This window comes from Phoca vitulina, unplaced genomic scaffold (genome assembly GCF_004348235.1).
Source record: "Phoca vitulina isolate PV1807 unplaced genomic scaffold, GSC_HSeal_1.0 scaffold3, whole genome shotgun sequence".
In the NCBI taxonomy this organism is placed as follows: Eukaryota; Metazoa; Chordata; class Mammalia; order Carnivora; family Phocidae; genus Phoca; species Phoca vitulina.
In genome coordinates, this window is record NW_022589706.1 from 28,333,613 (window position 1) to 28,357,315 (window position 23,703).

At 41.8% G+C, this 23,703-nt stretch overlaps 1 protein-coding gene across 1 annotated transcript in view; it reads left to right on the forward strand.

Annotated features, from left to right (window-relative positions):
* Positions 1–5,057: 5,057 nt before the first annotated feature.
* Positions 5,058–23,703, forward strand: part of RHOH (ras homolog family member H) — a 39,012-nt gene continuing 20,366 nt past the window's right edge. The window contains exons 1-2 of the mRNA XM_032397720.1: positions 5,058–5,277; positions 8,542–8,627. The gene's annotated coding sequence lies outside the window, so the exon portion shown is untranslated. The remainder of the gene's footprint in view (positions 5,278–8,541; positions 8,628–23,703) is intronic.

Sequence of the window (23,703 nt, forward strand, 5' to 3'; positions counted from 1 at the left end):
GGTTCTGGCAATAAGAGGGAAGCGAGGAGATGTTTGAAATGATATTCTTATCTGCAGAGGGTGGCTGTTCTTACAAGGAGTTAAAAAGCGTCAGGAAGAAATTCTGCAGTTGATGTCTAAGCCTGGGGCATTTCTAAGATATCTTCATATTTAGAATTTTAAAGGGCGTTTTACATGAATGTATTTTGCACCGATGTATTGTACATCAGAATTCAGCTCTTTCTCTTACAAAGGGCTAACATTTTACATGAAATTTCATTGTCATGAAATCTCTCAATCAGAAGGAATGTGTGTTTTGGCTTAATACAGTTATCACGCGGTGGGGAGCTGGGTAAGAATAATTACAGTATGACTAATGTCCTGGGTTTCGAAGCATTTAGACAAGGTTTTAGTACATATTTTCCATCTTCAGAACCCACTGCAGTATTTTATCTTATTAGGTGGCATATCACAGATGAGGGTCTGTGTAAACATTAAAAGCTACCCACTAAATCTAAATCATTTCAGTTACTAAGTTACTAGTAAGAAGAAGGGGGGAGGCATCTTACAGACCCAGGGGAGAAATAATTTAGTAAATGACTGATATCGCAAGGTTCCCAAGATTTTACTGTTCATTATGAATACCATTGTCTTAATTAAGAGTTCTCTTTGGAAGAAATGGCAAAGCGCCTTTGCAATGGGCAAGAATACCATTTATGCATGAGTCCAGGGTGCACAGATGGTTGTCTTGTTATTTACGTAAAAATCCTCAGTAAAAGAGGTCCTTGTTCAGACTGTGAAAGAGAAAATAAACCGTGCTTCTGCCCTAGCATAGGGCATTTCAAACAAAGGTGTTTTGAGAAAGCAAACCTTGGCCTTGTGTTTGGATTGCGTTTGCCTGGGAATCTCAGAGGAGGGGCACCAGGAAGAGAGAAAATGGACTGGTGGCCTCGGCGAAGCGGGGGCCTCTGGCTGCCCCTCCCCCTCCACAGTGGCCCAGCTCTCGCCCTGCTGGGAGACATGGCCTGAAGAACCAGGACAGCCGGATGGGGTAAATCTTTGTTCTGCTTTTCATAGGCCATAGAGTTTCATTCAACCAGCTGAGGTCTCCTTGGCTTGTAAACCATATTTTAAAATGTTTACCACATTGAGCTATTGCAAGGCTTAGATGAGAGAACCTATCTATCGTTCAGCACATGGTTCTTGCGTGACAGACTAGTCAATGCCTGAGAGACACCAGTGAGCAAGGCCAGGCCCTGGGCCTCGAGGGCATTGGAACCGGGCTTCACGAGGCTGTTTGGTGGGGGCTCTCGCAGTGTCAACATGCTGGTGTGGGACTTCATGGGAGGCCGGTTCCCAGAATGTGGCTTATAACAAGGGTCAGTTCCCTATCAGGAACCCCATAACCATAGCTTCCTTCCCGCCAGCCACTTTGAATTCCCCGGGATTTACCCCACCTCGGTCCCAAGGCCGGACTCTGTGGCCTCAGAAAGATAGCCCCCCCCACCCCCGTCCCTGAGAAGTTTGGGTGTGTGTGTGTGTGTGTGTGTGTGTCTGTGAGCGTGTGGTGTGTACGTGTATTTTAAGTCATTTGCTTCCGCCCCTCAACACGACCCCTGTCTATTAACAGAGTTGGGGGCAAAAGCGAGACAGAGAGAGAGAGAGAGAGAGAGAGAGAGAGATTGGGAGAGAATCAAAAAGAGATTTCCAGAAAAGGAAGAAAGTTAGATCGCTGTCCCCAACCCGCTCCCACCCCCGGCAAGAAACCCGCCCCCCCACCCCCCACCCCCCTGGATTAAACTGTATATGGAGGTTAGAGGTGTGGAAGAGGCGACAGGAGCAGGAGGAAGCCCAGAGTCTACACGAGAACACCAGAAACGACAATCACGCTCCCAGAGCGAGCCAGTCCCCCAGAAGAGCGGGGATCAGCCAGGGCGCCACGAGGCAAAGGGGAGTCTCGCAGCCGGACACGGCAATGCCCTTCCCAGCACCATCCAGGATGCGCTGGGAGTGCTTGGACCTCCGGACACACCCCACCTGGCCTGACCCGGGGAGTACGTGTGTCCTTTTGTGGAGAGAAGGCACAAGGCCTGAGGCCTCCTGCTTGTGGCACCTCTTACTTTGTGTCTCAAAGGGCAGAGTCTTGCCTCACCTTCTACAGCAGGTGGAGGGGGCTGTCCACGCAGGCCGCTCTCCCTGCCCGGCTCCCCCTACTGTCTCAAGGGGCGCTGGGACACAGAAAACCCCTGGGTCTCTTGCTGGAAGTATGACCGATTTTGAACCCTTTGCCGCCCCCAATTTTTTAGAAGGTTGGATGAGAAAACCCTTCTAGCCCCCATTTTCTGAAGAAAATCTGAAATTGATCTTCATCTCTGCATTAAATTGGCACCTCACATGAGGGATAGTGCACCCCTTATGAACTACCACCTTCCAGCCCACCCTCCCCTCCTCGCACCCCGGGATTGCTTTCAGTCAGCTCTTTTGGGAGATGAAATCAGCCTACCCTGAGAAACAGGGCAAGGAACCACCGCACAAAACTTGTCACTGGCTGGGTTTGGTGTAAGGACAGTGTTTCATTTCAGCCGTAATGTCCTCTCTGTGAGAATCCAGGGGCCAAGTTCCTCTCTAGTCTCAGCATCCTGAGCAATAATACAGTTATTTTACTGAGGAGGGCATTCAATTTTTGATGCGGCAGAATCTGTCGTTTCATATGGTGGCTTAAAAGCTTAGAACCACATGGCACATCTTTTCTGTATCAACCTCACCTCTGGTTTTAGAATTTCTGTCTTCATTTCTCTCAGTGTCATCATTTCATTTCGTATTTTTAATTGGTTTGATCTTGCTAAGATGTGTGTATCTTTACAAGCCGCCCTAAATCTTTCGATGAACAAAACCAGAGGTAAATAACTAAAGGATCCACAAGCCCTGTGTTCGGCTTACCTAATAATATCCTGATGGTGAACTGACAGAGAATTTTCTAGAAGGAGATAACGTACTCATCAGAGAGCTCAAGGATCTCACCTGGCAGATTGAGTTCTTCCTGCACATTAACAAATTGACACTTGGGTTCCTGTAGGAGTCTGTTACGGGCTTTGAGAGTGTGTGTCCATCCCTGAGAACACTCATCTGGCACTGTTTATGCCCACCACTGCTGCACTCTAGACAATAGCCATCCTCCTCCACTCCCTTGAACATGGCAAACTCTTTCCTATCTCAGGGACTTTGCACATACAGGTGCCTCTGCTTGGAAGGTCCTTCCTCCTGCCCTCTCCAGGCCTCTCTTTCTCGTTATTAGAGCAATAGCCGTAGCAGAACATTAGAATGATCGGGATGGGGTGGGAGGGGATATTAATACCCAGGCTCCCACGCAGACAAATTAAACTAGAATCTCTAGGGGTGGAGCCTAGCTACTGGCATTTTTTTTTTTTAAGCTTCCCAGATGCTTCTAATTTTCAGCCAGGGCGGAGAATCATGGCTGCAGCCTCAGCTTAAATGTTAGCTTCTTAAAGAGGCTCTCCTGGACCACCTCTAGGACATAGATATTGTCTTGCTGCCTAGCTCAGCTTCTTCTGTGGTTCCTTTGTAATAATAACTACAATTTGTAATTAGTGCATTTATTTGAATGGTTTTGTTTGCCCTCCTCACCCCCCCACCCAACTAGGACATAGGTGCTGTGAGGACAGGAAATCTATCTGTCTTGGTCTTTGTGCTTTTCTTCAGTACACAGTGTCAGGCGCATAACAGGATTCTGAGTCTACAATGATGAGGATGGCCGTCAAATGATGCTACTGGTCTGTGGGGCCTTCTGGAAGCCAGTGAGTCTCCCTGGAACATTATGAGAGAATCCATGTCAAGGCTCAGTGGCTATTTTAACTGGTAAAATGGTTGCACACACTTCCCTTTCACCTGACTCCTGTGTCCCAGGATTTTTCAAGGGAAATCTGTAAATAAGTCCTGATTCGGAGCATCTCCTTTATGTGCATGTCCTTCTCCTTCACTTGATTTTAACCATTCTGAGTGAGAGATTCCATCTTGTTCCTCTTTGTGTTCCCAACCTGCTCCAGCAGCCCGCACTGAATCTTACACATAGAAAGGGCTCTATAGATGTTTGTTCACTTGAATGGAGTTTACTTTATCTCTATGGCACATAGATATTTTGACGAAGATTTCACCCTGGGCAGTAGCATTTGTGATTATTCGGGGACTGGAGGCATAGGGGATTGTGAGCATGTCATGAAAGTTAAATTTGTTGGTCTAGGCAGCTTCACCATAACTTAGATGCAGATGGTCTCTACACCTGGATTGCATAGAAGGAAAAAAAAAGTAAATTTGTGTTTGGAGGCAAATAATGAAACTGTGAAGAGTCTGAAAACAACTCAGTCACCTACCTCATAACACAGGTGCTGGTCCAAAAAAGGGTGATTTCATGGTGGGGCAGTTTGAGCTCTCGCTCTGGCTGAGTCAGTTCTTTCTAAATTATTATTTGATAGTTATTAATAAATCAAAGAAAAACAAACCACCCACCTACTGTTTTCCCTCCACGGTTAGTGTGTTCACCAAGCTGACCTGTATGTTCTAAGGTGCTTTTTTTCCTAAGCTTAAATTAACTAAGACCAGTTAGAGGAGTGGACATCTTTTTCTTCCTTCCTTCCTTCCTTCCTTCCTTCCTTCCTTTCTTTCTTTCTTTCTTTCTTTCTTTCTTTCTTTCTTTCTTTCTTTCTTTCTTTCTTTCTTCTTCCTTCCTTCCTTTCTTTCTTCTGCTTTATTTCACTTCCTGAAGGAATCATCTGGGTTTTTCACTCTTCCTTTCCTCAGTTTTACACAGGTGATTTGTTGGTGGGAAATGGAGAGGCCTCTTATATGGGGAAGTTTTCATATTGTCATGGAGAGAAATGCACGTGCACACACACACACACACACACACACACACACATACGGGTAAACCTACGCAAATGAAATCCCCTCTTCAGAGAAGCCAGCTACAGGAAATTGACTTATGCACAGGAACTTGCTAATCTCTATCGTCACATTCCGATTGTTCCTGCCACCTCAGTCACTGCGCACACTAAACCCAACCATCTTGGGTTGGATTCTCTACCAGCTTGACTCTTACATTTTTGGTTCTTCCAATGTGAATCAGTTATATTCTTGGGGAGGAAGGAATCTTTGATCCCAGAAGGAAATCCTAAGAGTGAAGGGGCTTGGGTAGCTTTTGCTTTTACTTACCTGCACTGAACAGATTAACTTCCGGAGTCAGTCATTTGGGTGTCAAGAAATTTCTTCGGCATTCTACAACAGGTAAGACTTTCGCTTCTTTAAAAATATTTCCTCAGTGTCAAAAGAAATCTCTCCAGTTTATGTAGCTTTTACTCTAAGCTAAACACAGTAATGATCTTGCTCTACCTGTTGTAAAGTATGAAACCATTTTATGGGGGAAAGGGGAGTTGCTCTGGTATCCAACTCCCCCTGCCATCCTGACAAGATGCATATAGCTTTTGAAACGTTACAAGTTATAATAGTTGGCTTTTGTTTTTTCAGATATTCTCCTAGAGAATTCAAATGCTTGTGATGGACTATGACCAAGTTTAAATATTTGGGTAGTTTAAATATCACCCTGTGTTTAATAAGTAAATATAAAGATCCTCTCAGTTGTACAAATGAATTTTTTTTAAGATTTATTTATTTATTTATTTGTCAGAGAGAGAGAGAGAGAGAGAGAACATGAACAGGAGGAGCGGCAGGCAGAGGGGGAAGCAGACTCCCTCTTGAGCAGGAAGCCCAATACGGGGCTCGATCCCAGGACCCTGGGATCATGACCTGAGCCAAAAGCAGACGCTTAATGACTGAGCCACGCAGGCATTCCTGTACAAATAAGAGTTTTAAAATTTTCTAAATCATAAAAGAAACCAACCAAAATTCCAATGATAAGGATTTGGATCTGGAATTCCTAGCTTGTTTGTTGCACCTATTGCCAATGCTCAAGTCCTCTTTCCACAAGTGGCATGTGATGCATAAGTATTTATTTTTAAATTGAATTAAATTAAATTTAGTTTCTGAGGTGGTTTGATTTGGAGACATGCTGTGAGGTACCATCAATAGCCTGGGTTGTAGTTAAACTAAATAAAGCTAGGGAAATCACTAGTTTTAGGTGTTTCCCTAAGTTAAAGCTGCCATTGAAATATTCCAGCAAGCAATAAATAGTCAATAAAGACTTAATGATTCCAAGCTGGTGCTGTGGAGGATATAAGAGAAATGTAAGGAATCCTCTACCCGAAGGAATTTATAATCTAGTAGTCGTGGTGAGAAGTAAAATTCAGAAAGCAGTGCAAGATGGGAATTATGTGAATACTGGGGTGACATGGGCCGTAAGTTACAGGAGTTCCAAGAAGGGGGTTTGAGGGTAAGCTAAAGTGGGTCTGGAAGTCATGGCCTTGGAAAGACATGAGATTTGAGCAGGTAGAGAAGGGGGAGGTTAATTCGCACAGGACCACTGTGTGGGCAAAGACACAAAGCTGAGACTGATGAGATGAGCAGTCCAGTGGAGGAGACTGGCCCCCCCAAAAGAAGAAAGTTTGTTTTATACATTGTCAGGAAATAAGCTTGGAAAATTTGGGTATAGACAGGTTACAGAGGACCCTGAGAGGCTGCTGAGCAGAACAGATGCCTTTCAATAGTGTTGTGGTCTTCTTAGGCCATCAGGCTCCTCTTCTCAGCTCTCCCAGCTCTCCCAGAATTCCAAGTGACAGGGAGCCCAGAGATCCCAGCCTCTTCATGTCGGCGCTACTTTATGCATCTGTGCCTGAGGGTTCCTGTAAGACTCCATTTCTAGTTCTTACATGTCCATCATCCAGTATTAAAGTGGTCTTCCTCTTGAGAAGATGAGCTGGTCGACCGAGTGAGCCTCTAGTCTTCAAAAACCAGTCTGAACATTCCATGAAATCTGTATTGCTTCCTTTGCATAGCTGAATGAGATGTTATGTATTAGCTGGTACTTTTCCCCCAGTGATTCAGAGCGCTTTTTTTTTCTGAACTGTGAAAAATTTGCATCCATCTAATAACAAAAATACAGTATGGTGAACAAGAACCCAGACTTTGGAGCCAGATTACCTTGTGTTGAATCTGGTGCTTTTGCTTCCGAGCTGCGGGAACCTCAGACACACATTCTTCAATCCTCAGATTAAAAACAAGTGTCTGTAAAGTAGCTCTAATAACTGAAAATACCTATGTCAGAGAGTTGTTGTAAGGATAAAAATGAGATAAAAATATGTAAAGCATTCAGCCTAGTGCCTGGCATAAAATAAACTGTCAAGAAATGTAGCTATTATGGTTGTTATTAAGAACTTGGTGGGGACATGAGAGTGAAGATGATATGGTCCCTGGCTGGGAACAACTGTAAATAACTGTAAATAACTCTTTTAATGCCAGTGTTCCTTTCAAAGGAAAAATGGGGCTAATGGGTGAAGGCTGGACATTAATATTTTTTGAGCACCAAGTATGGAATAGGCACAGGGTTAGCTATTTTATAGCAATAATATATATATGAAAAAAGGAAAACAAGATTAGAAACGGACTTTTTAAGTCTTTCCATATCTGATTGTCTGACTTAGGAGACAAGGCTTTGAGTGACTGCTGTGTTATTTGTGGGCATCTGGGGCTGATGTTGCTCTCTGAATGCTTTGGGTGGAATTTTAGAGGTGTTTTTGGCATTAGAGGCAGAGGTAGAGGGTGACTCTTCTTCCCTGGCCAGCTTAAATTAAATTATTTAATTTTTATGGTATTTCAATTTTAGTGCCAGCAAGGCATAACCAAAAATCTATTTCTATTCACTGACCATGTTGACAAGGAACGCCCAAAGTGCCGATCTGGTTTCTAGATGCTTGGGTCTCGGGTGACCCAAGATTGAAAAGTGTCCTGCTTTCCTGTTCCACTCTCCAGACAAGAGATTTTGGGGGGGATAGTAAGCACCCTTTTGAAAAAATGCAAATATGGCCAATATGTTCATTATACAGGGATTTCTCAAATATGTGTGCAGATTACCTTGGTCAAATAGTAAAATTGTTTCCCTTCTAGGGTCCCACTAATAACAGAAGGGAGGAAAGTTTGGGGCTTTGTGTATGCAAAGGGGTGAGCCCAAGTCAGCCTAGGGTGCCAAAGTGGGGCATGACAGGAGTCAGCAGGACAGTAGTGGGTGCTGGGGGGGGGCAGTGCAAGAAGGAGGGTGTCCAAGATGGAGAGGGTGAATGGAGGCAGGTGGACAAGCGCCAGAAACAAAGTCTCCTCCTATGTGGCTCTTTAGTCATTTGACTCAAGCAGCTGCTTGAAGCCCCAAGCAACCTCTTGGTGCTTTGTGTAAAAAGATGTACTGTTCCCTGGATGTGGACAGTTGTTCAGAGATGATTTGATTTGTTTGGTTCTGGCCTGGAATCGTAATTCCTAAAGTTGGCTGGACATCAAAACCACTTGGGGAATTGTTAAAAACTAGCACTTATCACGTATCATATCGCAGCTCTGGGGTTTGGTGCAGGAAACTGTGCGATAATCAGTACAAACCCTTTCCCCCAGGTGACTTCGAGGCAGCTGTTCTGTGGGTGAGCATTTGAGAGCCATTAATCTAGAACTCTGCTAACAGGGCACCAAGCACCAAGATGGTAAGTTGAGTAAGTGCTGAAATGAGGCCAAACGATCTTCTCTTTGTTGTGATTAATATTGACATACAAAAGTATTTTCCTTTGTTTTGAATTTACTTCTTAGGAGAATTCCTGGGGGTGGGATGACTGAGTTAAAGGTGTGGACATGTTTAGAGTTTTCATCAACCATATTTACATTTTAACAATCAAGTGGCAAGGCACCACTCTAAAAATTCTGTTATATACACAGAGAGGCTGTTCATTATTACTCAGGGAAAGCCCAAAGAAAGGAATTTGCTTTCAAGGGAGAAAGTGCCAAATCACCTTTCCATTTCTCTTTTCCAGTAAAACAGAATACTAATGAATTATTTTTGGAAGAAAATGTCAAAACATTACAGAACACTCAAGTGCTTCTTAGAGCCTAAGTTGGAGCCTTCTTATCTCTACGCTTGGTTTCTTGTAATACTGTAGTCAGCAGTGACCTCTTCCCCATTTCGTAGAAAAGAAAACCGGAGAGTGGTTAAGTAACAGGCAGTATGGTTCTAATCACATTTGCCATGAGAACTGCGCAGAGTCAGTCACCTAGTCATTGTTTGAGTTAATAAGTAATGGAGTAGTTGTTACAGGTGATCCTGTGAAAAAACACTAGTGGGTAAGTGCATGAAGAGAGTATTGTCCAAATTGGGGGAGGGTGGGTAGAATTAATTGACCCAGATAGACCTCCTGGTCTATTTTTTTTTTGCATTATGCTTTATTCATTATATATTTGCATAACTTGCTAATCTAAAAGCATGGTTATTGTTTGTGGCAACAGATGGGAATAGGGTGAATTTTCAATGGCTTCGGTAAAAAAAAAAAAAAAAAAAAAAAAAGACATCCTCTTGCAAAATATTCAAGTGAGATATTTGTAGTGGTGTGTGGGAGCCTGCCTGTGCTTGTTTGCAAGAGCCGATTGTAATATTTCCAGAAATTTCGCAATTTTGTTAAACACAGCCGCCATTAAAAATTAAATTCTATAACCTACAGTTCAAGAAATTATGTTAAAAATAAATGTAGTAAATACTCAAAACACATTAATTCCTAGTTATTTACTACATTTTGCTATTATTGATGCTCTTGAACTTACTTCAAGTCATCTGTTTGACAGGAACACTGTGTTAAATAGTGTGCTACTGAGCATCTCTTTTCAACTCTGCATTCAGGTTCGTAGCTTGAACCTGGACATGGTAGGAGTGTTTACTCCACGGAAATTGGCAAACACCATAAATCAGGCTCCCCGCACTATTTTTGAGGAGAGGCGATTTAAACATCTTATCAATATACCATCAAGGAACAATATAAAATACAAATATGGCAACTTGGCAATATGTGTTAAGAACCATTCAAATGCTCATACATTTTGATCCCTTAATTTTATCCCTGGGAATTTATTCTAAATAAATAATTCAAAGTAGGAAAAAATAACATGCAGGAACGTATTCACTCATAACCTGACTAAGGAATAATGATTCTGGCAACATTAACTCCATGGAGTACTTTGTAGTCATTAAAGGCAATGACTTTATGGTAGCTATGAAAATATATTTGGTATGGTGTTAAATTAGAAAAAACAGGATTAAAATTTTCACTTATATTCTGATCTTATTATGAATGAAGATTAAATGTGAGGGTAAAACAATGCAAGCATTTAGTGGGTTAGCATGGTGAAATAATGGAGTTTTGTTTTTATTTCATTTATTGGAGTAGTGGTGTGTGTGTGTATTTAAAAAAATATGGAGAGGGCCTGTAAATATGTTATCTTAAGCGGTTTTAGCATTTAACTGGGAAGATTATGAGTTTTGTGGTCCAGATGAGGTTTGCCTTTGACATGCAGATATGACATGCAGATATATGACTCTCTGGGCTGGGTATTGTAAAGGGAGTTTGGACCCAGGCAATCTGGAGTGGTAGCTGGTAAGAGGATTTCTTTCTTTCTTTCTTTCTTTTTTCCCCCCAAGATTTAATTATTTATTTATTTACTGAGAGAGAGAGAGAGAGAGAGAGAGAGAGCAAGTGAGCGTGCGCACCCATGAGCAGGGAGAGGGGGAGGGTGGGGAGAGGAAGAGGGAGGGGCAGAGTGAGAGGGAGACAAACAGACTCCCTGATGAGCTGGGAGCCCGATGGGGGGCTCGATCCTAGGACTCTGAGATCCTCACCTGAGCCAAACGAAATCAAGAGTCCGAAGCTTAACTGACTGAGGTTAAGGTGCTCCATAAGGGGGTTTCTTTAGGGCAGCTCAGGAAGGAGGAAGGAGTGACTGGGTACTGAAGACTTGCTAACGTAGACTGCAGAGGCTGAGAAAGAGCCCAGAGAAAATCAACTGGCAAAGCCCAGAGAGAGGAGAAAACATTTCTTTGGAAAAGACAGGGAAATGCTGACCTCAGAGATGAGCAAGATGGATGCGAAAGCAGCTCGATTTAGATCTGAAAACAATAAGACTCAAACCAGAGTGGAAATGATTCTTCTAAATCATGGGTTCTCAAATTTTAGTGCATTTAAGGGTCATCTGGGTGGATGGGGGTCATGTTAACAAATGCAGGCTTCTATGCTCCACCTCTGGATTCTGATTCAGTTGGTCTGGGGGTTGGCAGGAATATTCATTTTTCACAAGTCTTCTCACTCCATAAAGTTTTTTGATACAAATGGTCTGCAGATCATACTTTGAGAAACACTGCCAGATTAAAGGTAATAGTTTGGATGGGCCGAGGGAATGTATATGTGTGTGTGTGTGTGTGTGTGTGTGTGTGTGTGTGTTGGGGGTGAGGCTGTTACCTTGAGGCTTAGGATCTAAGGGCTTATGATGGAAAAGGGTATGACAGCAGAAAAAGCCCAGAAGGGACAAGTGAGTGTATTGAGTCTGTAGAGACAAACTAAAAACAGGAGGCCGTCCTTATGCCACTCCTTAACTAAATATAGTTTGTACCACTTTTTTGGTGAAATGCAGTACTTTCTTATATAGAACTGTAGCACTCAAAATGGTAATAACGCCAGACATATGCCATAACAACAGCACATCACAAAATAAACATATGAAAGTAAATGATATTGCAGTTAACAGGAGCCATGATACCGAGGTGATCTGCTTCGCCTGGCTTTAGAAGAGCTTTAGTGATTGTAGTAAGCTCTCAAATAGCCTTTCATATCTTGGGTTCTTCCACCTTTATCCTGAAGATGAATCTTTTCCTTTAAAAAAGTTTCACATTCCCTATCATCGGGGTCACTAGTCTCTAGGGACATGGATGGCGTGATAAATCCAGAATAAATCACAACCCTTCTTAGCACTAGAGACACCACTCAGGGTCTGCTGGGTGTGTAAGTGTGCACCTCCTGACTATCCTATTCATGAAATACCCACTCAAAAGGGTTTTTCATGGACTGATTGGCTTACACTTCAGAGCAGTGTTTCCTAATCACTTTTTTTTTTTTCTCACAAATTCCTTTAAGAATCTGTTGAGAACCAAAAACCTTCTTGAGAAAAAGCACAGGAATGCAGGAACATGCACATTTACCATACAATTTTAGGGGACTTCGCGGCCTTCTGTAAACCCATCCATGACTTCCCACTAGTCCAGAGTCCTCATATGAAGAACTCCTGCCTCAGAGGTTGTCAATACAAAAAAGTTCTAATTATTGCTGATGCTGGATTTAGCTGCCAGAGAAATGCTGACTTTCCAGGTGATGGTTAAGATGAGGACAAGATGGCAGACGTACGTATAGTTTTATCGTACTGGATCCTTAACTTGAGTAAACGTGTGGACGTGTGGCGCGGAGTTGGTTTTCAGAGTATCTGTGACTCATGCTCTAAGTCCTTAATTCTGAATTCTCTTATGTGAAGCCAGAGTTAGTTCCCATTTGGGAAACCAATCTCTCAAAATTCTACTTTAATGTCTGATTTATGGTCATGTGGTTCCTTTTGGAAATGTAGGCAGGCTGTAAATACTGATATGGCCAACTCCAGAGTATAGAGACAGGTGTGGGGCCAACTGTCGCCCCTGGTGAATACTGGATACTTGGTCAGGCTGCTTTTCTGTTATGTGCTTGGTTCTGAGTGTAAAACATAGGTTTTCCTATCTGAAGCTGAGCATCTGTTTAGGCTGTAATAACTCTGGAGATAAGTCCTTTTCCTGTGTAGCCTTAAACCACAGAAGCTCAGTTGGTCATCTTTTGTGAGTGGGTACCTGACTTGCAATTTGGAGAACTGGGTGTTTTTGGTAGGAATGTCACACCTTTGTTAATCTCCTATCTGCTTGGACTGTGATAGGGGCTCAGGCAGGGTCTGGAGATTTACCCGAAACCCAACTGTTTAAATTAGCCAATTCTGTTAAAAGTGATAAGACCATGTTATTGTGCATTGTTAGTAGAGTGGGCAGATACAGGATGGGGAGTGGAAATGCACCCCATCTTCAACCCTCCAGAGAAAAAATATGGGCAATAGGCTAAATGAATTGTGAAATATGAGTCAGGCTTCTCTTGGTCTTGCAAAGCGTAAGGGTTATACTTTTTTTTTTTAAGATTTTATTTATTTATTTGAGGTTGGGGGAGAGCACAGAGGGAGAGAGGGAGAAGCAGACTCCCCACTGAGCAGGGGGCCCCATGAGGGGCTCGATCCCAGGACCCCGAGATCATGACCTGAGCCAAAAGCAAAGGCTTAACTGACTGAGCCACCCAGGCACCCCAGGGTTATACATCTTTTTCGAGGTAGAAAAAGAAAGTCTATGGCAAATATATTCAAATAATTAGTGCAGCTCAACTTCTACAACCAGTTTAAGTATTGTACGCCTATGACTGGGTCTCCTGCCAATTTCAATTCAGTGTATTCAATGTAGTTAATTTATTTTAATTTAATACATTCAATGCATTTAACTAATAATACTGCATCATAGAATACTCAGTTACAGCCCACAAAACAGAAATAGTCCGTGTACACCAAAGGCCAATAGCAAACGCTCCACCCCTCTTGTCTCGTGGACATTGCCCTCCCTGCTGTGTCCTTACGCCTGGCCACCTAGTTGCCAATGCAGGGAACTGACTGCACGTATCTCTTCTTTAATGCCTTTGCATTCTTTCAGAGGATCCTTTCTTTGGGACAGGACCCCTACTTTTCCTTTCCTCTCCCCACTGCCGTTCCAGCTGATGCCTTTTTAAGCTCTCCTGAACACACAAATCTCAACCTGAACCTTCTTCTCAGTTGCCACAAAATTTTTTTCCTGTGTTTGTCCCCACTGAAAATGATCTCAACCATGATTGAGGAGTGTAAGAATGCCTGTGAATGCCAACAGGGAAAAGGAAAGCCATATACTTCAATTCAAATTTAAATGATATGAAGCCGCTGTCATCAGCTACAGAAACCCTTAAAGGACTTAGCAATCCCCTTTGGTATACTTTCTTTAGATAAAACCTGGTTTTCTTTAAGCTCCAGTATCTTTGGGCAGTAACTTGCCAAAATTTCTATCAGTAGTCTCTCTCTCTCTCTCTTCTGGTTGTGATAAGGGAGTAGAAGAGGGTGTTGGACGTACATACAGGAAATAGGAGGGGAAAAGGCAGAAAAATCTCACTTGTTGACAGTACCACAATTTCCTACATCTGCTAAAGTAATATTGTCACTATAGTCCTATACACAGACTATCTGGTAATATCAGAGAAATATCTGTAATAATGGGGACTTTCACAATACAATAGTAATACGTGTTCATCTTAGCAAATGTGGCGTGTAACCTTTAATTTAAATATAGGTGTATATATTTTATTCGTAAGTATTTAATGAAGTTTTTACACATTTAAAACGTCATCATGCTAGTGCTTTCCCTCCAAAATGTGCAGAATATATAGAAAGAAGCTCAAAGTAAACATTGCTTCCTAATATAATACGAACACAGCCGATGCTTAAATGGATCACTTGAATTAATGAAGGGCCGGAAACCATGGTATCTTCGCTGAGTCCTGTCGCTACCTTTTCTTTCTTTTCATCCTCTCTGTCTCAGGAAGAGCAACTTCTAAATGTGGATTGTGGCAATGTTTCTATTCAATTCTAGAGCCATAAGAACACATGGACAGCAGGGGAGTTCTATATAAAACCTGGATCAAAAGTTCAAAACCCAAACCAATAGTTTTGGATTTCCCCAAGGGGTACCCATTTGACATGTCATCCAGGAAAGACCCAACACACAGATATGTGGAAGGAAAAATAAAATTTCTCTTCCAACAGGGGCTGGACTCTTGTGGTTTTCAGTGTAGAAACTAGATTGTGCAATTGTACTCATAAGAAAAAAGCACCAGCACTTTCAGCTTCAGCTTATGTTCAATTTTGTTTTCCACGTGGGACCAGCCAACCTTAACGAAGTTACATGATTTTAAAGCTTCCCCTGGTTAGCTGGTCCTTTCTTCAGAGGCTGTAATGATCATGATTTAAAAAAATTTTCCTACATCCAATCACGCTACTTGGAATTTAAATGTTAGTGTTCCTTCTGTTATATATTTGGTCATGATTGGTTTTATGTCTCAACATGTATGTAGCTCATTATTTTACCTGTCATTTGTAATTACTTTTCTTTCTTCTGCCAATTTTGAGAGTGCTGAACAATTCTTAAATACTAGATTTTTAACAAATTAATTACTGGGGTAAAATGTAGGATAAATAACAAAACAAATTCAGTTGCCTTCACAGTCTTTTAGAGTTTGATCAGGAACTTTCAAATTATTGTCAAGTTTTTCCTTTTCCTATAAAATATTGGCCAAAGTACAATTTATAAACAATGTCACCAGCCAGTCAGGGAAAAACAGTCGAATGATCCTTTCTTCTCACTACTTAGTAGGCTCTGTTCCAAATTATTATTTTGAGTTATTTTAGATGGCTATTAAAAGGCCTCTTTTCAGAAAAAATTGCAAGGAACTGGGCAGTAGGAATGAATAACCTTAAAATGTTTATAACCTTTGACCCCTTCTAAGAGTTATTTGTAAGAAAACAAGAAATATTTAATTATAATACAAAAGCTTTTTAACACAAAATTTTTATATAATAAAGAAACCTAAAAATCAGCTAAAATGTCCAACAGAAAGGTATGATTAAATAAATTATATTTAAGCCTACTAAATATTTATTAAAATATTTTTTGAGCGATGTTTAATGACAAGTAAAAAGTTAGAGTATAAAATGATATATTTTTGCTTAAGAAGGCCTATCTATGTTTTTTATACACGAATTCAGAATGTGAAGATAAACCAATATATTAAAAATTATCATCTAGTGTGTGGTAAGATTACATAAAATTTTAAAATGTTCTTGATTTTTCTTGTATTTCCTGTAATTAGCATGTATTATTTATATAACAAAAAGGCCCAAACTCCTTATTAAAATAAAGTCAATTTGTGGTGTTATGCTAATAATGAAACTAGTAAAATGATTTTGATATGAGAATTATTTTGACATTGTGAAGGCAACCCAATGCTTTGAGAGCCCTAAACCTATAATTAAATTTTACCTTTTAGAAGATTTGGAGGATCTTTAGATTTAGAGGGATCTCAAGTCTCTTATACCTTGAAACTTGATAAGCCTTCGAAAAATCACTTTTAATGGGAGATGTTGGAGTTATTGAATAGGTTTGTGAATGGTTTACGTTTTTAAAATAAGAGAGAATTAGCTTTAGCTATAATAAGAATTTAAGCAAAGTATAAAACATGCAATAAAAATTTTTATGTGACAAGATTCCCAAAGGTATCCTTTAAGAGGCACATTTTCCTGATGCATCTAAATATTTAACTTAGAAATAATTGACTTTTAGATATTTTGAAAGACATACCTACTAGGCAAATCATAAATGTATTCATTCTGGTGTAATGTAAGAAAATTACCTTGCAGCCTTTCATGGCCATTTTTCTACACAATAATAGATCCAAAAGTCTTATTAGTTTTAAGTGCTGAATATTAGTTGGAATCTTTTTAAATTACTTCGAAGGTGATTAGTTTAGCAAAGAAGAGAGTTTTCCTTTTAAACATGAGTGCAATCTCATGTTTGATTTGTGTAATATTCTTGGTTACATATTTTGTTTTTGTGTGTGATTGTCTCTGGCTTTGGTTTAACAACAACTCACGATCTTGTCAGGACAGCTGTGGTCGGTGAGACATATCATATAGGTTCATAATGATTTCAGCAGCAAGTTATACCATACCTGGCTAACAGTAACTTACAAAAATCCCGATTAACTTCTCCCGTATAACAAGAAGTCTGGACGTTTCTGTCTCTGTCACGGGCTCAATGGCTCCGTGGTCTTGTCTTTCATCGTGGTTGCAAGATGGCTGCAGCAGCCTGGAGCCCTGTGTATTCATCATCCATCCCGAGGCGTAGGGCTGAGTGGAGACCGAGGGAGGCGAAGTTGGCAGGGGCTCTCTCTTTTTCTAGGAAAGCAAAAAGTTCCCCAGACACCTCTCAAACAGGTAGCAGCTTCCGTGTTGCTGCCAGAACTGGGTTACATGGCCAGCCCGGCTTCGAGGCAGGTGAGGAATAGGAAATAAAATTGTTTTAATTGTCTTAGACCAGGCGTTCATAACGGGGAGGGAGGGACAGGGCTGGAGTGGGGCCGGGGGGAGGGTGGGATAGGATGGTGCTTTGATATCATCCCTAACGAAAGATAGAGTTTTTTAGTGGAGAAAAGAGGCAGAAAAAACTCTTACTCTTTTTATATATAAAGATACACAGATATATACAGATATACATATAATACATAAACAGACATATATATGGTATTAATATTTCATGGATGGGGCGATTAGGAAAAAAGTGTCTAAAAATGCCGTTGGGGATGATCACGAAAAAAAAGTTGAGGGGTGCCTGGGGGGCTCAGTCAGGTAAGTGTCTGACTTTGGCACAGGTCATGATCCTAGGTCCTCAGGTCGAACCCTGCAGCAGGCTCCCTGCTCAGAGGGAAGCCTGCTTCTCCTCCCTCTGCCCCTCCACCCCGCTCATGTTCTCTCTCTCTCTCAAGTAAATAAATAAAATCTTAAAAAAAAAAAAAAGGTTGAGAAACACTGGCCTATACCAAGCGTGATCCATTCCTGAGGCTTTGCACATAGTCTTACAAACAAAATTGGATTCTATTACTAATGACAAAGAGAGGCACAGATATTGAATAGAAAGCTAACAATGCCTGCCACAATGTCATAGATTAAATTAACGAGCAACTTACATGATCTTGTAGTTGGCGGTCTTCTCTCATTGAACTATGAATTTCTTAAGCATAAGCACTGTGTCTGATTCATCTTTGTATATTAGTACACCAGGCCCTCCGTACATATATTTTGTAGATTGAATGGAACCTAACATACGTTTCACAGCTGGACCAGTTACCAGATATTTGAACATACCTGCCTACCCAAAAGCCTTCAGCAGATTCCCATTCCTTACAGGCACGAGGTCCGCTTGTCATTCTCGTTTGCTACCACTTCCGCGACTGGTACCTGGGGTCCCCACACACTGATCTGTTTGGTCCCGAAACACATCCTTGGTCTGAATCGTCTGTGCTTTTGCACCTGCTGTTCCCTCTCTTGTTAACCAACAGACTCCTTTTCCCTCGAGACTCTATTTGAAGTCCCTTCCTCTGGGAGTCCTGAGGCGGTTCCACTTGCCTGGAAGGCTCTTTCCTTCCTCTCCAACTCTTTCAAACCCTTCCCTGCACAGCCTAGTTTAAGTCCTGCTTCCTCCCCGAGTTCTTGACGGCACCCCCAGCCCACATGCGTCTCCCTCCTCTTTGAATCCTACTGTGTTTCTGCTCTGTGCCATTCTTGGCCGTGCCTCATTAAATAACTTGGTGTGTGAAATGTCTCTGCTTGTTGCCCGACTCACGCATCTGTATCTTGTCTCCACACTAGGCTAAATTCCAAGAGAGCAAGGGAACTCCTGCAAAGTCCGGTGTTGTGCGGCGTATCCAGGAAACTATTAGTCAGACTTGGTTAAATGATAGATATAATTGATAAATAGCAATAAATAAAATGAAAGCCAATAAGTACTTGGCAATTCTGTTTTCTCCGGTTCTAAAACCCACTGTATTTGTGTTTTTGTTTTTTTTTTAAAGATTTATTTATTTGACAGAGAAAGAGACAGCGAGAGAGGGAACACAAGCAGGGGGAGCTGGGGAGGGAGAAGCAGGCTTCCCGCAAAGCAGGAAACCCGATGTGGGGCTCGATCCCAGGACCCTGGGATCATGACCTGAGCCGAAGGCAGACGCTTAACGACGAGCCACCCAGGTGCCCCTATTTGTGTTTTAACATGAATATACCTGGCATCACTGGGATCAGTTCGCAAGAGAGAAATCTAAAGGCCTTACTGAGGAGCTAGAAGCTGGTGCTCGCTCTGTTCTGCCTTCCAGTTCCTGATGCTCTCTGCCTAAGAGAATTGGAGGCATGGAAATGTGGTGTAAAGCTCAGGGATTTGAAGTTAACCAGAGACAAGTTATTTAATTTCTCCGGACCTCAGTCATCATATCTGTGAAATGGGGATACTATGATTTACCATGTGGGATTGTTGTGATGACAAAATGAGGTCATATATGAAAGGGCCTGTTTCAGGATCTGGTTCTCTGTAGGCACTGAATGTATGTGTGTGGATAGTGTGGCTTGTCAGCCTGATGTTTTGGGGTGGGGGGCAATATGTTTTTGCTTTACTGAATTTCCCTCTCAATATTCCCTTGAAAAAAGGAAGTAACTTAGGTATACTTTTTAAAAGGGTATTTCTATCTGAGGAATTGGCACAAGGCTAGTACCCACATTTCATAGCATTTTGAGCTGGAACGAAACATTCTTGTGTTATGGATGATGAAAGAAACGCTTCAAGACAGTGAGCAGCTTGCTCCTCCTTACAAGGCCAGTAGCAAAGACGAAATTGAACCCAGGTATGCTGACTCATGTTTGGAGATTTTTCTCCTTGTCTAGGGTTGCCAATCAGGCAAATAAAAAAGCCTGGAATGCCAGTTCGATTTTGAATTTCATTTTTTTTTTAAGATTTTATTTTTATTTATTTGACAGAGAGAGAACGAGCACAAGCAGGGGGAGCGGCAGGCAGAGGGAGAAGCAGACTCCCCACTGAGCAAGGAGCCCGATGTGGGGCTCGATCCCAGGACCCCGGATCATGCCCTGAGCCGAAGGCAGTTGCTTAACCAACTGAGCCACCCAGGTGCCCTAGATTTTGAATTTCAGATAAATAACTTTTTAGGATAAGTTATATTCCATGACCATCAGTTAAAGTTTAAAAAACCATACCTGTTTGGAGAACAAATGAGAAAAGAATAGATGTGCAGGAGATATTTGGTAAATAATTATGCTTATTGTCAAATGTTTTAATAAGCATTGAGACTTTGCCTTTCCAAGGAAAAATGGCACTTTGGGGGAAGTGAGAGTGTTGATCTTTTTAAAAAGTTGTTTTATTATAAAAATTCAAATACATCTAGGGCTCCTGGATGGCTCAGTCAGTATGGGTCTGCCTTCGGCTCAGGTCATGATCTCGGGGTCCTGGGATGGAGCCCTGTGTCGGGCTGCCTGCTCAGCAGGGAATCTGCTTCTCCCTCTCCCTCTGCTCCTCCCCCCTGCTCATGCTGTCTCTCTCTGTCTCTCTCAAATAAATAAATAAAATCTTTAAAAAAAATTCAAATACATTTAAAATTCCCCATGCCCATCACCCAAATTCAGCAATTATCAAGATATTGCCATATTTGTTTCATCCTCTTTTACCCTTTTGCCTACATAAAGTAAACCCCAGACATCATGTCACTTTGCCCACCTATACTATACATCTCTAAAATCAAGAATATTTTCTTACAATTCCATGCGGTCATTATCCCACTTAACAAAATTAGCAGCGATTCTTTGGAATTTTCTAATACCCAGTTTATAATCATATTTCACTGACTGTCTCAAAAATACCTTCTTACAATTAGTTTATTTAATTCAGTATCCAAACAGTCCATCCATTATATAGGTGTTATGTCTCTTAAGTATCTTTGATATTCCTTATTTTTAGTGACAAAAATGAACTGATGAAGAAAGACACCATTTGATGTGTTGGGGTAATTTTATTAGGCTCATAGCAAGTTGCTAGATTGCTCTTATGTAGATGTTAAAACCGAAAGAGGTTTTGCAAACAGGGATGTCAAAATGATTATGTATAAGGCGATCAATTCCGATGGTTCTATTGCTTTGTTTACAGTAGATGGAAAAGAAAGAAAATGGAGAGAGATTTCGTTTCGTTTTGTCTTTTGGGCTGATTGTCTTTTGTGTGTTGAAGCTGATTCACATATAACATGGGGGAGAATAACATAATAATCCTTCCTTCCTAGATTGCGAAGGTCAGATGAAAAGCCAGCTGTCTGAGGAAGCTGAGCTTGGCCATGGAGCAGTGTTTCTCCAATCTGACTGCTTCTGTGTCATCTAATGCTTTACAAATCGTTTCTCTGGTTCTTCCCAGAGCCCCTGAATGAGAATGTCCCCAAGAGGGTCCCAGGGAAACATTTAAAACAACTTCTTAGGGTAATTGTGAAGATGATCAAACATGGGGATCACTGACTTTACCCTCCTTGCACCTTGATCGCTTTATCGGTAAATTGTGAATAATGATACTTCTCGGGGCTAATGGTACTTTACAGCGCTGTGGGTGAATGAACACCAAATGCCTCCTTAACACCTTCGTCATGATCAGTGTTATGAATCCAGGTGATCCTTATCCAAATGTTGGACACTTGACTTCGGGATGGATTAGTATTCTTCAGCTTACATTGTTCCCTGTGTACCATCTAGTATGGTGCCCAGCACATAGTTGGAGTGCAGTACATATTGGAGAAATGAATACATGAATGATATTATTGAGGATTCAGATCAGTGACACTTCAAATTATCCATCCACAGACAATACAAGGATCTGGCAGGCCACCAGTGCTATTCTAACGTAAGAGGGGTCCAGACTTAGATGGGAATGGCCTAGAGAATGGGATTAATGCCCAATAATATATGTCTTCCCATGTCTCACCTCTCTTTATATACTGTTTGGTGTTTCGTAAAACTTCCTCCTCTGGCAATCAAAATGGGCTTTGAGGAAATAATGAGACTGGAAACACATTCATATAAATGTGGCAATGGTAACAAGGCCTTTACCTTCCAAGGAGACTCACATTTGAAGAAAGCACCAAGCCTCTAGGGGGGCCTGGGTGGCTCAGTCAGTTAAGTGTCTGACTCTGGATTTCCGCTCCAGTCATGGGATCGAGTCCCATATCGGGCTCCCCACTCACTGGGGAGTCTGCTTGAGATTCTTTCCCTCTCCCCATGCACATGCTCTTTCTCTCTAAATAAATGAATCTTTTTAAAAAAGGAAAGCACCAAGCTTCTAGAGAAAAGGCTGCTCCAATGGTGGGAGAGATGTTCAGTAGGGAGGGAACTTCTCATCACCCTTGATGTTGCCCCATGTAGGTGGGTAGCTTCTGGTAAGACTGTTCCCTGAAGGAAACATGCTGGTGCCTCCTGTGTCGGCCGACCGGAAACCCTAAGGGCCAAGATGTCCAGACTCTCTTGCAGGGGATTCTTATCAGGAGGGATGAGAACTGCTGCTGATAGATTGGGAAGCTACTTCCTTTGCCATCTTCCTGTGGGAAAGATTCCCCGGAACTGGGTGTCTTGATTCTCCCAGTTTTGTGCTGTGGGGATCTTACCAGATGCTTCTGCACTACAGTCCTTCTTCAAAATGAGGAGTCTAGAATACTCAGTTCTATGCATGCGTGGCACTGACACTGGAATTCAGTCAGGAGAATATCATTAAAGAGAGAAGATGAGATAACAGACTTTTCATGTGACAGAGAAGGGGAGCTCTCTAGCTCATATGCCCCGTGATGCAAAAAGGCGGGTGCATAGTTTATCCACTGATAGTTGACTCAATGGTAGTGAAGTTTCTTGGGAACTTATTTTAGAAAAATAGCAAGTGTGAGTCTCATTCTTTTAGTTCCTGATCCTACACACACACACACACACACACACACACCTTGGGACAGGCTAGTAAAGCTTCATGGGAAATGGAACACTGAAGAGATCCCTGGGAGGCTTTCAAATTTACTTTCACTAGGTACGCACTTTTAGGGTGATAAAGTGAAGGAAGCAGATGGATGTCTGCATGGTATTTGTGAGTGTTACAAGATATCACATAATGTGCAAGAGAAGAGGTGGTTAGAGGAGGATGGAATGAGATTAGGGGATTATCTTCTGGTGCATTTCAGTTCACTTTGGGATTGCAGATTTAAGAAGGTTGGCTAATGGTGATGTCCGGAGTGGTTCTTTTCAGAGTCTTAACTATTGTCTTTGAAAGTAATTTCAGGTGGGTTTGTACCACTAAGACAAGACTACGGTCGCCTGGTACCTGAAGGTGACTAGGGAATCATCTCCTAAGAAGTTGAATTTATATGAAGAGATATTAATCAGAAAGAAAAGGGCTGGTCACCCATGGAAACATAGCAAGCCTGAGAACTGCACGTTGGCAGTGCCCATACATGCATTGTCAATAGAGAATTTTGGCTAATGGACTTCCTGTATTTTGATCCCATTTACAAAACCATAGGGAGGAAGTGAACTTTAGGCTAAGCCTGTTCTTGACCATTCTGGTACTCAGTGATAAAAGGAAAGAAATTCCCATAAATCCTAACAGTGGTACCCATCTGTATGACAAAAGAAACTTCTTTCCTTAGGATCTTAATTTCCTTAGGAATTTTTCTAGCATGTGGAGCAGGTTGGTCTAGCACAGTTCAAATCCCTGGATTATTTTGGGTTTGTTTGTTTTAACTTGAGTGATGTTCCAGACTGAGTAAGAAAAGGACTCACAGACCCAGAGAGACTTACTCTCTGACAAGTAAGGTGACTGAGCGGGGGTGGGGGGAGGGGGTCTGAGAGTTTTCAGGGTCATTTCTTTAGTCCAAGGCTGATCCTGACCTAGGATGCAGGCCTCCTGTGCCACACTTTCTTAAAAGTGACTATCCAGGGATACTAGCAAATGCCACTTCTACCCAGAAAGGAACTGTAGGACATATTTATATTTTCTTT